This window comes from Sminthopsis crassicaudata, chromosome 5 (assembly GCF_048593235.1).
Source record: "Sminthopsis crassicaudata isolate SCR6 chromosome 5, ASM4859323v1, whole genome shotgun sequence".
NCBI lineage: Eukaryota > Metazoa > Chordata > Mammalia > Dasyuromorphia > Dasyuridae > Sminthopsis > Sminthopsis crassicaudata.
In genome coordinates this window covers 119,006,697-119,019,313 of record NC_133621.1, presented here as the reverse complement: position 1 = coordinate 119,019,313, position 12,617 = coordinate 119,006,697, and the positions used below count along the sequence as shown (strand labels likewise).

Sequence of the window (12,617 nt, the reverse complement as noted above, 5' to 3'; positions counted from 1 at the left end):
CCCCTCATGCTGGGCTAATCCAATTAAGAGCATCCACAAAGATTAATTGGCCAAGTGTTTCAGGGTTCCCTCAAAGTCAGTAGTGATCCCAAGTGACATCAACCTTTCACTGTATATCACCCTGACTGGTATTCCTTAGTCACTGTTTCTTTACGATATTGGTTGACCTTTCCTGTTTAGACAGTACAAGAAGGAAATTAACTATTATTGCTATTTTCATCATTGTTTTAGGCTTGTAATATCATTGGCATAAGGAATTCTCTTCATAGGTACAGATTTCTATAACAGTGTCTTAGAAGTTTTTGTTTCACACACACACACACAGATATACACATAAAATCAAAACAATTAAAATGTATATCTACATATATATTTATATACATATATGTGTATATATATAACATATTAATAAAATGTTATTTTCAAGTATAAAACTTAAATTTAAACTTATTAAATTATATTTACTCATTCTCTAAGAGAGTTCCCTATGCCAAGTCAACTAGTCCATGGGTCACATAGCTATTATCTATCAAAGTAGGAATTGAGGAATTAGGTCTTCCTGATTTTAAGAATTGTTCTGTAAAGGTAGCTAGGTAGGATTAGATATAATGGATAGAACTAAGAATACCTGAGTTCAAATTCTGTCCCAGAAATTTTATATATACATATGTATAAATAGTTATTAAATATTAATATATTAATTTGTATATTATTATACACATACACATACACATACACATATCCAAGCTATGTGAGATCATTGCCAAATTATTTAACTACTTTCAACCTCAGGTTTTTTTACTTGTAAAATGAAGGAATTTTGGAACTAAAGGCATCCAAAGTCCCTTTCAATTCTACATCTGTGATTTTGTGATCTATCCACTGTAGCATATGACCTTGATAGTATCATCTCTTTATATAAAACTATTTAAAAATTATGTTCTTGATTTTTTTCTTATATTTTTTGAGTTGATCTTTCATTTCTTTTACGATCTCATAACTTTTTTGCTGCTTTTGTTACTTTCCAAAAGGTAAAGATTGTCTTCTGAGTTTATTTCTGCTCGATATCTTTCAGTTTTGTGAAAATCAAAAAGCATGACTTCCCTACTTAACCTTAAAATTCAGGGGTACTAAAGCTTGTATTCAGCATTTAGCTCTGTGGCAGAAGGTGGGTAGTGCAGTTCCTGATTGCACATTGACTTAGAAAGCATAAATTAACATAATCTATGTTGCATTTTAATTTATTTTGTTAAGCATTTCCTACTAACATTTTAATCTAGTTCTAACCATACAGGAGTTATGGATGAGTTTGAGACCTCTGGTCAACACTGAAAAAACCTCAACAAGAAAAATCCAGTTAGATGGAGTACTTGGTATTAGTGGAACAAATTGATGCCCTAAACTTCAATGCTTATATTTATTAAATTCAATCTTTCTCTCTTTTTTCTAAATTTAATCAAATTGGCATGGTATATGGATGTAAAGTATGAGCTCAGTTCCCAAAATGCCTTTCTCCCTAGTCTGAACTAATTTTATACCAATCATAACTTATTATTTGGAATGGAAATCTTATTTTCCCCAAATATTAATAGAATTGAACATAGCTTATCATCAGCATAGTTCTATGCACCTTGCAAATTCAAAACAATACATAATAAACAACAATTTATTCCTCTCTCATGATCTTTGTGGAACAGGTCAAACAATCATAAGGATTATGATTAGAAATTTCAGATGTTAATAATTACAGATTTTCCTCTTGATAATGATATCATAATGATAATGATAATGAATTTTTCTGCACTTCTGGGATAGAGGTTTATTCATCAGGAAATTAATTGTTCATAATATCTTTCTTAGTGTAACTTGAGGCTTCTAAAACTTATATGGTAGCTTAAATAGTATATGTGAATTGGTTTTCTTCCCTATTAAATAAAACTCCATTAGCACATAGTGATCTTCTCTTTTAAATACTAGTTTGAACTGAATTCTGCATTGAATTTACATAAAAGGCCAAAGCTAGAACATCAACAAAAAGAGAAAGAAATGGACAAATCTGAATACAGAGGAACAGTATAGAAATAATTATAATTTCATAAATTGCTAGTATTTATATATTATTTTTAAGATTTGTAAAATGCTTTAGAAATGCTATCTTACTTTTTCTTCAAGACAACCATGGAAGACAAATGTTATCATTATCTCTATTTTACAGGTCAAATAACTAAATCATAAAGAAGTTAAGTGGCTTGTCCAGAATCATGCAGCTGTCTGTTTTCTTTCCCCCACAGGTAAGTTTTCCCCAAAGCTTCTGGTTTGAAGGCAAATATAGATTGGGCCATCCTTCATTCTTTTCCCAAATGTTCTTCTATCAGTAATTCTTCATAACTCTGCCCTACCTGGGTACCTGAATCCCCCTTTTTAGTTTCCTTTTGTTTTTTACCTTTTCTTGTTAGAAAATAAGTTCCTTGAGGGAAGAGGCTGTCTTTATTTTTGCTTATGTTGGTTGCACAATTCTTACCTAGTGGTAATAATAATGAATAATTAATAAATGCTCACTGACTTGATTTATTAAGGCTCTACTGGTGATTTATTTGCATATCAAAAACTGTTTTGAAGTTTAATTTCCTTGACTGGAATGTCTGGATTTCTTTTGTTGACTTTAAACTACATTCTCTCCTTAAAGACGTTTTCACTTTTTCTGATAATATTTTGGTGAAGATGTTTCCTTTCATTTCCAGGGTATTGAATTCTAGTTTCCTTCCAACATTTCTCAGCCTGCATGAGAAACACTGAAAAATCTGGACTGATGTCTTTATGTTAGTGTGTTTCTTTCTAGCCATTTGTTAATCTCTCTTTTGAAATTTTAGATTTTGTGACAATCTGTTTGAGGGAATTGAACTTGATATTCTTCTTAATTAGCATACCACAGATTCTGTCAATCTCTGTTGCCCCTCTTTGTCAATACTTCCAGAAAATTTTATTACATGATTTATTTAAACATTACAATCAGAGGTGTTTTTTTTTCAACAGCAATAATTCATAGGTTTCTCATGTTATACCTATCCTCTAATACTTTTTATTTATTTTGAAGAGTTCTCAAATCCTCTCCCGGTACAATGATGTTTTTGTTGTTGTTGTTATTTATTCTACTGCTTCTGCTTATTTTTGTCTCCCATTAAGATGATTCTATTCCTCAGTGATTCTATAATTTCATTATGATTCTCTTCTGAATGCTTGAAGAAATAAAGCCTAGTTTTTTTTTTTGTTTTGTTTTTTTTTTTTTTTTGGTTTTCTCTTGCTGATTCAATTCCACTCTTATAGATGTCAGATCTTTATTTCTCTTAGTGAATTAATTATCTACAATGGAGTACCTTGTGATAGATCTAATTTCATTTCTAAAGCCTTGGCTTATACTATTCTATTTACCCCCTTCTGGTATCTTCTCTTTGGTTTACTTTATCTCTTAATATTTATTCATCATATTGAAACTTCTTTTGTTTTGCTTATTAATTTCTTTTACAGATCTTTCTTTTTTGAAACATGATATTTTTTCTCATAGATAATCTTAATTTTTGTTCCTTTCCTTTACTTGGCACATTTGCTAGAAGTTTTGACATAATTAAGAATATTTGGTTTTTATTATAACCTCTTACTCTGCCATATTAAGATTAGTCTCTTCTTTATCTTAAAAAGAATAATTTCCTGAGCTCTGCAGACTAGACAAAGATGGATTGTACTGAACCAGTCTCTTTCCAGATCCTCCTAGACATCTGTAGCAAGCATTTATAAAATATCTGGATGGGACTGGGAGGCAATCTGTGGGTGTCTAATAGCATTCTCTTTATGTGAAGAAAAAGAGATCAAAGCATAACTTTAATATCTCATTCTGTCAAATTTAAGTGAATCCAGTCCTCTAGATAGTTGCAGGTATCTCACACAGGTGATATTAACTGAGACATAAAGATATTCTAAACATATAAGAAAAGAGAACTTGTGTAAATAATTCCAAAATCACATTTGATTCATGGTTTTCAAAATCTGGAATAGCATCAATTGCTTTTAAGGAAGTAAATTTTATGACAATTTTTTAAAACTAATTATGATTAAAAATGACATCTAGGTTGTGGAAAAATAGGAGGTATTTGAACCAAAATGTAGATATGATTTTTGTTCATTTCTTATTTGCCTTGATTGCTATTAAAGAAAGCTAAATCATAATGATTGGAATAACTTCTGAAGGACCCCTTTTATTTGCAATTATCTCTGAAATTATAGCTAAAAATTTTAAAAAAAGGATATTGGAAAATGTACCTAATATGGATTTCTAAGTTCTTTTGGAGGGAAAAGATGTTATGAATTATTGATGAACCACTTCTCTATTTTCTAGAAACATCAATATTTTAAAAAAGAAAAGTATTTTGTGAACCATTGGCTTTTCCAGTTTATTTCTTAGAGAATACATATACAACAGGCCAAACTTATAAATTTTTTACCCAAGGAAAAGAAATATTATCAATGTCCTTTTTAGATATATATTTTAAAATTTTCATTGGAAATACCGATCTTCCTTGTTTAAAATAATGATTTTTTTTCAGTAGTGTCAATGGATGCAGATTTTACCTACTGATTTTTAACTTTCTTTTTGGGTCAAGATCCTTTGTATACAAAAGAATAGTTGTGTTCTGCTTTGACAGATTCTCTGTTTTTCAGGATCCTTATTTAATGAATTTTCAATCTAATCTGATATTGGAAATTTGAACTTTTAATGAAATCTCTTTAGCACACTTCACAGTAGTATCAGTGAATTTTGCACAATAAGTATCTGTATGTAATTCAGAAAGCACACATTCAGATAATATTTTATATATAAATATTCTTGCAAATCAACAGCTATTATTACCAGGGCTTCCTGGTAACTTTGACGGGCTATATAATGGGCCCTTGCCACAAAGATATTATTTGTCAAGTTAAGATTGAATCCATAATTTCCTGACTTCAATGCTCTATGAAGTCATATTGTCTCTCAGAATTAAATATACATCTGTATAAACTTTTCCTTTTTAATGACTTCTTCAAATCTATCTTTTATAAAAATTTCTGAGCAGGGCATACTCCTCTGGAAGTCTACATCATATCTCTGCAACTTATCCCCTCCACCTTTCTCAACTTCTTCTTATGTGTTGTCCTCATAAGAATCTAAGCTTCTTGGGGGCAAGCATAATTTTTCTTTTTTCTTTTGTTTCTATCCCTATGGCTTAACACAATACCTAATACAAGTGAATGCTTATTAAATGCTTATTGACTAAGTAGTGATTAAGAATTAGAACTATGATAAGTTAGTGGAGAAAAGGGGACATATTCAAGAGACATGGAAATAGAAATGAGAAAATTTAGTTACTGATTGGTGGAAGTAAGAGTGAAGAGCCAGGGATGATAACAAGTTATGGGTCTGGGTAAATGGAAGGATGATAATATCTATAACAAGGAGCAGCCAGGTGGCAGCTTGGTAATGTAGGCCCCAGAAGCAGGGAGACCTGTGTTCAAATATGGTCTCAGACACTTGATATTGGCTGTATGATCATGAGCAAGTCACTTAATACTGATTGCCTCAACCCCATTCTTTCCCCTCCCTCCCACTTTTGTTCCCAAGAAAATAAAAAATAAAATAATAATAGGGTAGTTTAGAAGAGGGTTAGGTTTTTAGAAATGTCGAATTTCAGATTCATATGGAACACATAACTCAAAGTGTCTGCTAAGCAGGTCATTGTGTAGGACCAGAACTCAAGAAAGAATTGGATAGAAATGATTTGGAGTAAAAACTGACTAAAGAAGAGCAAAATTATGTTAAGGTAAATGGATATTAGTAAACATTTCCAATCTAATCCAATAAACATTTATTAAGTGTCTATTATATACTAGGCCATGTATTATATGATAGGGCTATAATTATTAAAAAAGACAGTTTTTGCCCTGGAGGAGTTTATAATCTAATGGGACAAAACAATTCACAAAAGAAGACTTGAACGGAGAAGGGAGGGATGCTGGGGTGTTTGACATGGGGGAATTTATTCCAAGGAGATGAAATTAGACAGAGAGCAGTAGATACAGAATGGAGTGAATTAAAAAGTTTATCTTCTGCCCTCTGTAAAAGAAAGCATAGGGAGTTTGGTATCTCACCATCCATCCATGCAGTCAGAGGGAAGAGAAGGCTTAGGGAGTTGATATCAAGAGTTGTAGCTTTCTGGAGGTCCTCAGGATAAGTTTGAAAACTTTGTCTTCGTGGAAAAGGCAGTATGATGAAGGCAGGAGAGCCACCACGTGGCTGGGTGGTCAAAAATGGAATGTCTCATTTCCAGTCCTTCTCAGCCCTTATATATCTTAATACAATTACATCATTACAGCATACTATGTATTGTGAACTAGAGAGCTATACTAAGTACTAATTATATGTGAACTAGAGAACCATCATCTCATCAGTTCCACTGAGTTAACACCTTGTTGCAAGTATACTCCTTCAGAGTTCTGGTCCTCTACAAAAAGTCTTTAGTCAGCAGCATGACGATGGGATTGTAGGTGATGAACTTCACATGGGAGGGCATCTTGTTCTGCTACTGCCATTCACAATTATTGAAATGTGACAACAATTTAGGAAACATTTTGCCCATTGAATGAAATCTCATACAAATAATTGCATCATGAACATAAAAATTATGTACTTAGAAGACGGAAATCAAATACCACAAAATATGCCTATTATGTAGAAAACAAATGTAAAGAATGAGTTACCCATCAACAAATATTTCTTACGCTTGACTCTTTGTTAAACATAGTAGTGTTTTGGGGATACAAGTTAAAAAACAGTAAACAATCCTGACTCTCAAGAAGTATACATTCCAGTGAAGGAAATAAATTTTATATACATACATATGTATATATGAATAAACATCTAAGAGGAATATAGACTAGATGGAAGATATCCTGAAAAAGAATAATATTAGCAGCTGGAGGAGGAGGGCAGATCAAGAGAGATTTTGTGGAACAAGTGGTACTTAAATTGTCTTAAAGAAAGCTATTTAGAAGTTCTAGTATGGTGGAAGAGCATACTAGTTATTGAGAATAATCAATACAAAAGAATGGAGATGGGAGACAAATTATCATGTAATCAAGAAACTATAGATAGATCAGAAAGAACCTGGAGGATAATAAATTTTAAGAACATTGGAAAGATTAGGAAGAGCTCTAGTGATGAATAGCTTCAAATGTAAAACAAAAAGAATAATTTGATCCTAGAGTTCAAAATAAAATCAGTCAAGTTCAGTGATCTAGGTACTAAAATCAAAAGTCAATTGCATAGGAGCTGCAAAATTCTCACAGTGCCTGCCCCTCTTTTTTTCCTGCAACAATTCAGTTCTATTTTATATGAAGTAGGTCGATTTCTATGAATAAAAACTTTTCATTGTGCACAGTTCACCTCTGACATCCATGTCATCTTGCCTGCTTGTTGTAATATTGCCCCCCAGTTCTCAGAAGTCTTCCTGCCACTTCAGTTTGTAAAATCAAGTTGTTTTTTCTTAGCTGATATCAGGGATTAGATACAGCCAGAATTATTGCTCATCTAATTGTTTTTGAAACTCACAGATATAAAAGAGGTATCTTCTTAGTGTTTCAGTCGGAGGTTTATTAAAGCAGCACATTTATTTATAGGTGCTGTTAAATAGGTGCTTAAGTATTATAATGAAGGTCAGGTGGATATTTTTAAGCATTTGCATGATCAGAGTAGGGAAACAATAATTGTTCAACTTAGTACAGAACTGGTATTGTGGTGCTCAATTATTAGTTTGTTGTAGCTTTTTCAGATAAGTTAAAAACAACAATATAACAAAACAGGTCACTAAACTTTTCCCATTTTTTTCATCTTGTCAGAATGTTACAAATTATTAGAACTCCATGAGAAAGTAGGTATTTTGGGGCATGCTGAGATTACTATGTAAGACTTATATAAGTAACTTATAAAAAGATATCAGTGCAGTCAGCTTGGTCTTTATGACTTGCTTCAATTCGGCTATTCTCTACTACCTATTCTACTACCTCTTATGGATTTTTTCTCTCTAGCCAGAGACTATTAGAGCATATGGATCTAGCTACTGTACAAATTTAGGCTTGATGTATGGAAAGATTATGCTTAGAATTATCTGAGCATGGAATTGGCCTTCTTGGGAAGTAGTGAGTTCTCCCCTTCCGCAAGTAAAATCTTAATGACTCCTTGCCAGGCTATAGAGCAGAGAAGATTCTTCAAATGTGTTCAGTTGCATGACCCCTGAAATCTTTACAAACTCTAAATTCTGTATGTGATTCTGTGATTTGGAGGATTCTACTTTTACCATCCTTCTGGGCTTGGAGCTCCTGTGTTTTTATCACTTTTAGTTTGTGGTATCTGCTTTAGCTCCAATTTATGTTTCTATCCTCAACCTGTTAAACTGAGTTCCTTTTCTGATTGTTCTCTTTGTTGGGTTATTTTCATGAATGATAGTTAGCTGGGTATAAAGCAGTTTGAATGGAGAAAATGGGACGATGAATACGATAAAATATAGGAGCTAGATTTAACCTAGAGGTCTGTAACAGGGAAGAGAAAGGGTAGTATAGCAGGAGAGAGCTTGCCTCTTCTGTTTTAGGATGTGGGGTCAGATTAAATTAGTATAAAATTAGGAAGTCAAGAAGTTAACATGATGCAGGAAGATAGAAATGACAAGATTTATAGGAACAGAATGGTGCCAGAATTTACACATCAATATTTGAGATATCTTTTATCCTCAGCACAATAAGTTTTTCTATCTTTCCTATTTAGGGAAAACAAACAAACAAACAAACAAAAAACAACTTGGAGAAAAGACTGTTCATAAACCTGACAGAGACTAGTGACACTAAAGAGATCAACTGATTACAACAAATATTTTGCAGGGCCAAAAGTCAGATAATTGTGAAAAAAGAGTTCCCTCCTTACAAAGGGGACTATCTTTTTATTTAAAGGGATTTCCAGAACAAATACATACTTTTTAACATTTACCCTTGCAAAACTTTATGTTCCAAATTTTTTCTCCCTCCCTTCCTTCCCCTAGATAGAAAATAATCTATTTTAAACATGTGTATTTTTCTATACATATTTCCACAATTATCATGGTTCACAAGAAAAATGATATCAAGAAGGAAAAATGAAAAAGAAGGCAAAATATAAGCAAAGAAAAACAAAAAAGAAAAAATAATAGATTGTGATCCACACACAGTCCCCAAAGTCTCATTTTGGGTGAATATGACTCCATCACAAAATCATTGAAATTGGCCAGAATCATCATACGACTAGAAATAGTTTCAATTTCTTCATCTGAAAATTGTCTGTTCACGTCCTTTGACCATTTATCAGTTGTAGAATGGCTTGAATTCTTATAAATTTGAGTCAATTCTCTATGTATTTTGCAAATTAGGCCTTTATCAGAACCTTTGAACATAAAAATGTTTTCCCAGTTTATTGCTTTCCTTCTAATATGTATGCATTTGTTTTATTTGTACAAAAACTTTTTAACATAGTGTAATAAAAATTATCAATATTGTGATCAATAATGATTTCCAGTTCCTCTTTGGTCACAAATTCCTTTCTATTCCACAGATCTGAGAGGTAAACTATCCTATGTATTCTTCTAATATTTTTTTTATAATGTCATTCTTTATATCTAGATCATGAACCTATTTCAACCTTATCTTGGTATACAATGTTAAGTGTGAGTCAATGTCTAGCTTCTGCCATACTAGTTTCCAATTTTCCCAGCAGTTTTTGTCAAAGAGTGAGTTCTTATCCCAAAAACTGGGGCTGTTTCATAAGTTTCAAATAAATTAATAGATCAAGATTTGAGTCTTCTGTGAGACATAGCATATTATGGTAGACCAAACACTTTTTGTTTTACCAGAAGACTTGGATTGAAATCCTACCCTGTTTATTTCTAGTTGTGTAATTGCAGGCAAATGATTTTGTTCCTGCTTGATACAGTTACTTCAATCATAAAATGGGAAAAGCAATCTTTCTTAATCAGGTTGTTGTGAGAAGGGCATTAGAAAACTATAATTTATTATATAAATATAAATTATTGTTATTATTAATAATGTAATAGAATGAGAAGCAATATAATATAGTAATATATAATATAGAGGAAAAAAGACCAACATTAAAATAAGGAAGACTTGATTTCATGTCTTGCCTTTATATATACTATATATACTCTGTGCTGAAGGGTGATGGATAACTTTTTGAGGCTCAAGACAATTCCCCCCCTTTTTTTGCTTCACTTATAGTGTTAATTTGCATTGGCAGAGAGAACTTCTACATTATTTCTCCCACATTGATTAAACCATAGATTTAACACATGCTTGGCTGCTGCCAAAGAGAAAAATAATATGTACATGTATATATATATATATATATATATATATATATATATATATATATATATATATATATATATATATATATATATATATATATATAAACCTTTTTTTTTCAAATCCAATATATTGCAAACATATTACTTTTATTATTCCTTGTACTAGGAAGGTTATAGTGGAGAGAAGGGACATGAGTGATAATAGTGATAGATTATGTTCATACATCATTTCATAAATATGAAAACTCTGTAAAGCTTGAGCTGTAAGGTCAGAAATATCAAAAAAGATACCATTTGAATTATTTTCTGGCTAATAATGGAGAATCTTTAGGATCACTATTCCAATTCTGGACATATTCAAATTTTTCAAGGTCAGGTTGATAACTGAACTCCAGATATGTTTTGACCAGAGCAGAATACAGAATCATATTCTTTTGTCCAGGTATTATACCATTAAATGTTGGCAATATTTTTGACTATCAAGGCAAAAAAATCTTGCCATTTCTACCTTCACAACAACTTTTATATATGTTCCTTTATTTCTACCTAGGCATTCATTTTGTGTGGATTATTGAGAGAGTCTTATAACAGGTTTCTCTACATCAAGTTTTTTCTGCTTCAGTCCTTCACACAGCTGCCAAGGTGATTTTTCTACACATGATTAGTCTTAACTCTCTCATTCAGTTATGTGTGATGACCCCATTTAACATGGGATCCTCTTTGCCTAGCAAAATTACACTTGAGAAACCTCCCAAAGTATTTTCTATAGATTTTTAACCTTACTATTTGTGACCTTAACATACACATTGGATATACTCCATTGAAAAAAAAAGCCTTTTAACATGACATTTTTGTAGCCAACGAGCTCTAAATACTATAAGATATTTTGTTCTCTGGACTTTTCAGCTAATTGTGTGGCCTCCTATAAAATACAGTTTCTGAAAGCCTGTCTGTTTCCTGCTCATAACTTCACAAGGATACCCCTTGATGTGTGTATAAATTATTCTCATAAAGATTTTATAGAGATGGAAAAGTAGGCATATGGATTGGTAGTTATTGATATTTTCTCAGTTGCTTAAAAATGTTCTGTGTTTTTTTTTTCCTTAGGCATTTCTTATTTTCATCTCTTTTTCATTATCTTGAAAATCAGTGCCATGCCTCAAAACTGTGTAACTTCCAGGATGGCCTTAATATATATATATATTTGGTTCTAGTTAAGATGCTCTTCCTGTCTTAGCTTTCTTTAATGCCATTTTTACATTATTATGCACTTCATGGAGCTATGACAGGAATTAAATACCCAATTTTTGTATTTATTTATTTTGTATTTGCATTCTTGTTTGTTTTCAGTATATAAATATTAAACATTTCTCATGTGTTTGCTCTTTTCTTTTATAGATCCACAAATTTTGAGAAAATATATATTTAAGCTTTTTGCTATATACTTCCCTTTTCCAACCTCAAACCTCAATATGGTGTTTCAAGTGAGGCACACTTAAAATACCTATATAACAATATTTTTGTTTACTAAAATTCAAATAATGTTAGCACAATTGGCCATATTAATAATCAAATTAACAAAAACCATATGATCATCTCAATAGATGCAGAAAAAGCATTTGACAAAATTTAACATCCATTCCAATTAAAAACACTTGAGAGTATAGGAATAAATGGACTTTTCCTAAAAATAACCAGTAGCATCTATTTAAAACAATCAGTAAGCATTATATGTAATGGGGATAAATTGCAACCATTCCCAATAAGATCAGGAGTGAAATAAGGTTGCCCACTATCACCATTACTATTCAATATTGTATTAGAAATGCTAGGTTTGGCAATAAGAATTGAGAAAGAGATTAAAGGAATTAGAGTAGGTAATGAAGAAACCAAATTATCACTTTTTGCAGATGATATAATGGTATACTTAGAGAACCCCAGAGATTCTACTAAAACACTATTAGAAATAATCCATACAATCCACATTTTTGTCATAGTTGCGGGATACAAAATAAACCCACATAAGTTATCAGTATTCTTATATATCACTAACAAAATCCAACAGTTAGAGTTACAAAGAGAAATTCCATTTAAAGTAACTGCTGATAGTATAAAATATTTGGGCATCTATCTGCCAAAGGAAAATCAGAAAGTATATGAGCAAAACTACAAAACACTTTCCAC

The 12,617-nt window shown here is 31.6% G+C and overlaps 1 long non-coding RNA gene across 1 annotated transcript in view; it reads left to right on the top strand.

Moving 5' to 3' along the window:
* The window catches only part of LOC141542473 (uncharacterized), a 287,962-nt gene that overhangs the window by 144,915 nt on the left and 130,430 nt on the right, over positions 1–12,617 (top strand). Inside the window, exon 2 of the long non-coding RNA XR_012482171.1 lies at positions 2,216–2,291. This is a non-coding gene — a long non-coding RNA (uncharacterized LOC141542473). The remainder of the gene's footprint in view (positions 1–2,215; positions 2,292–12,617) is intronic.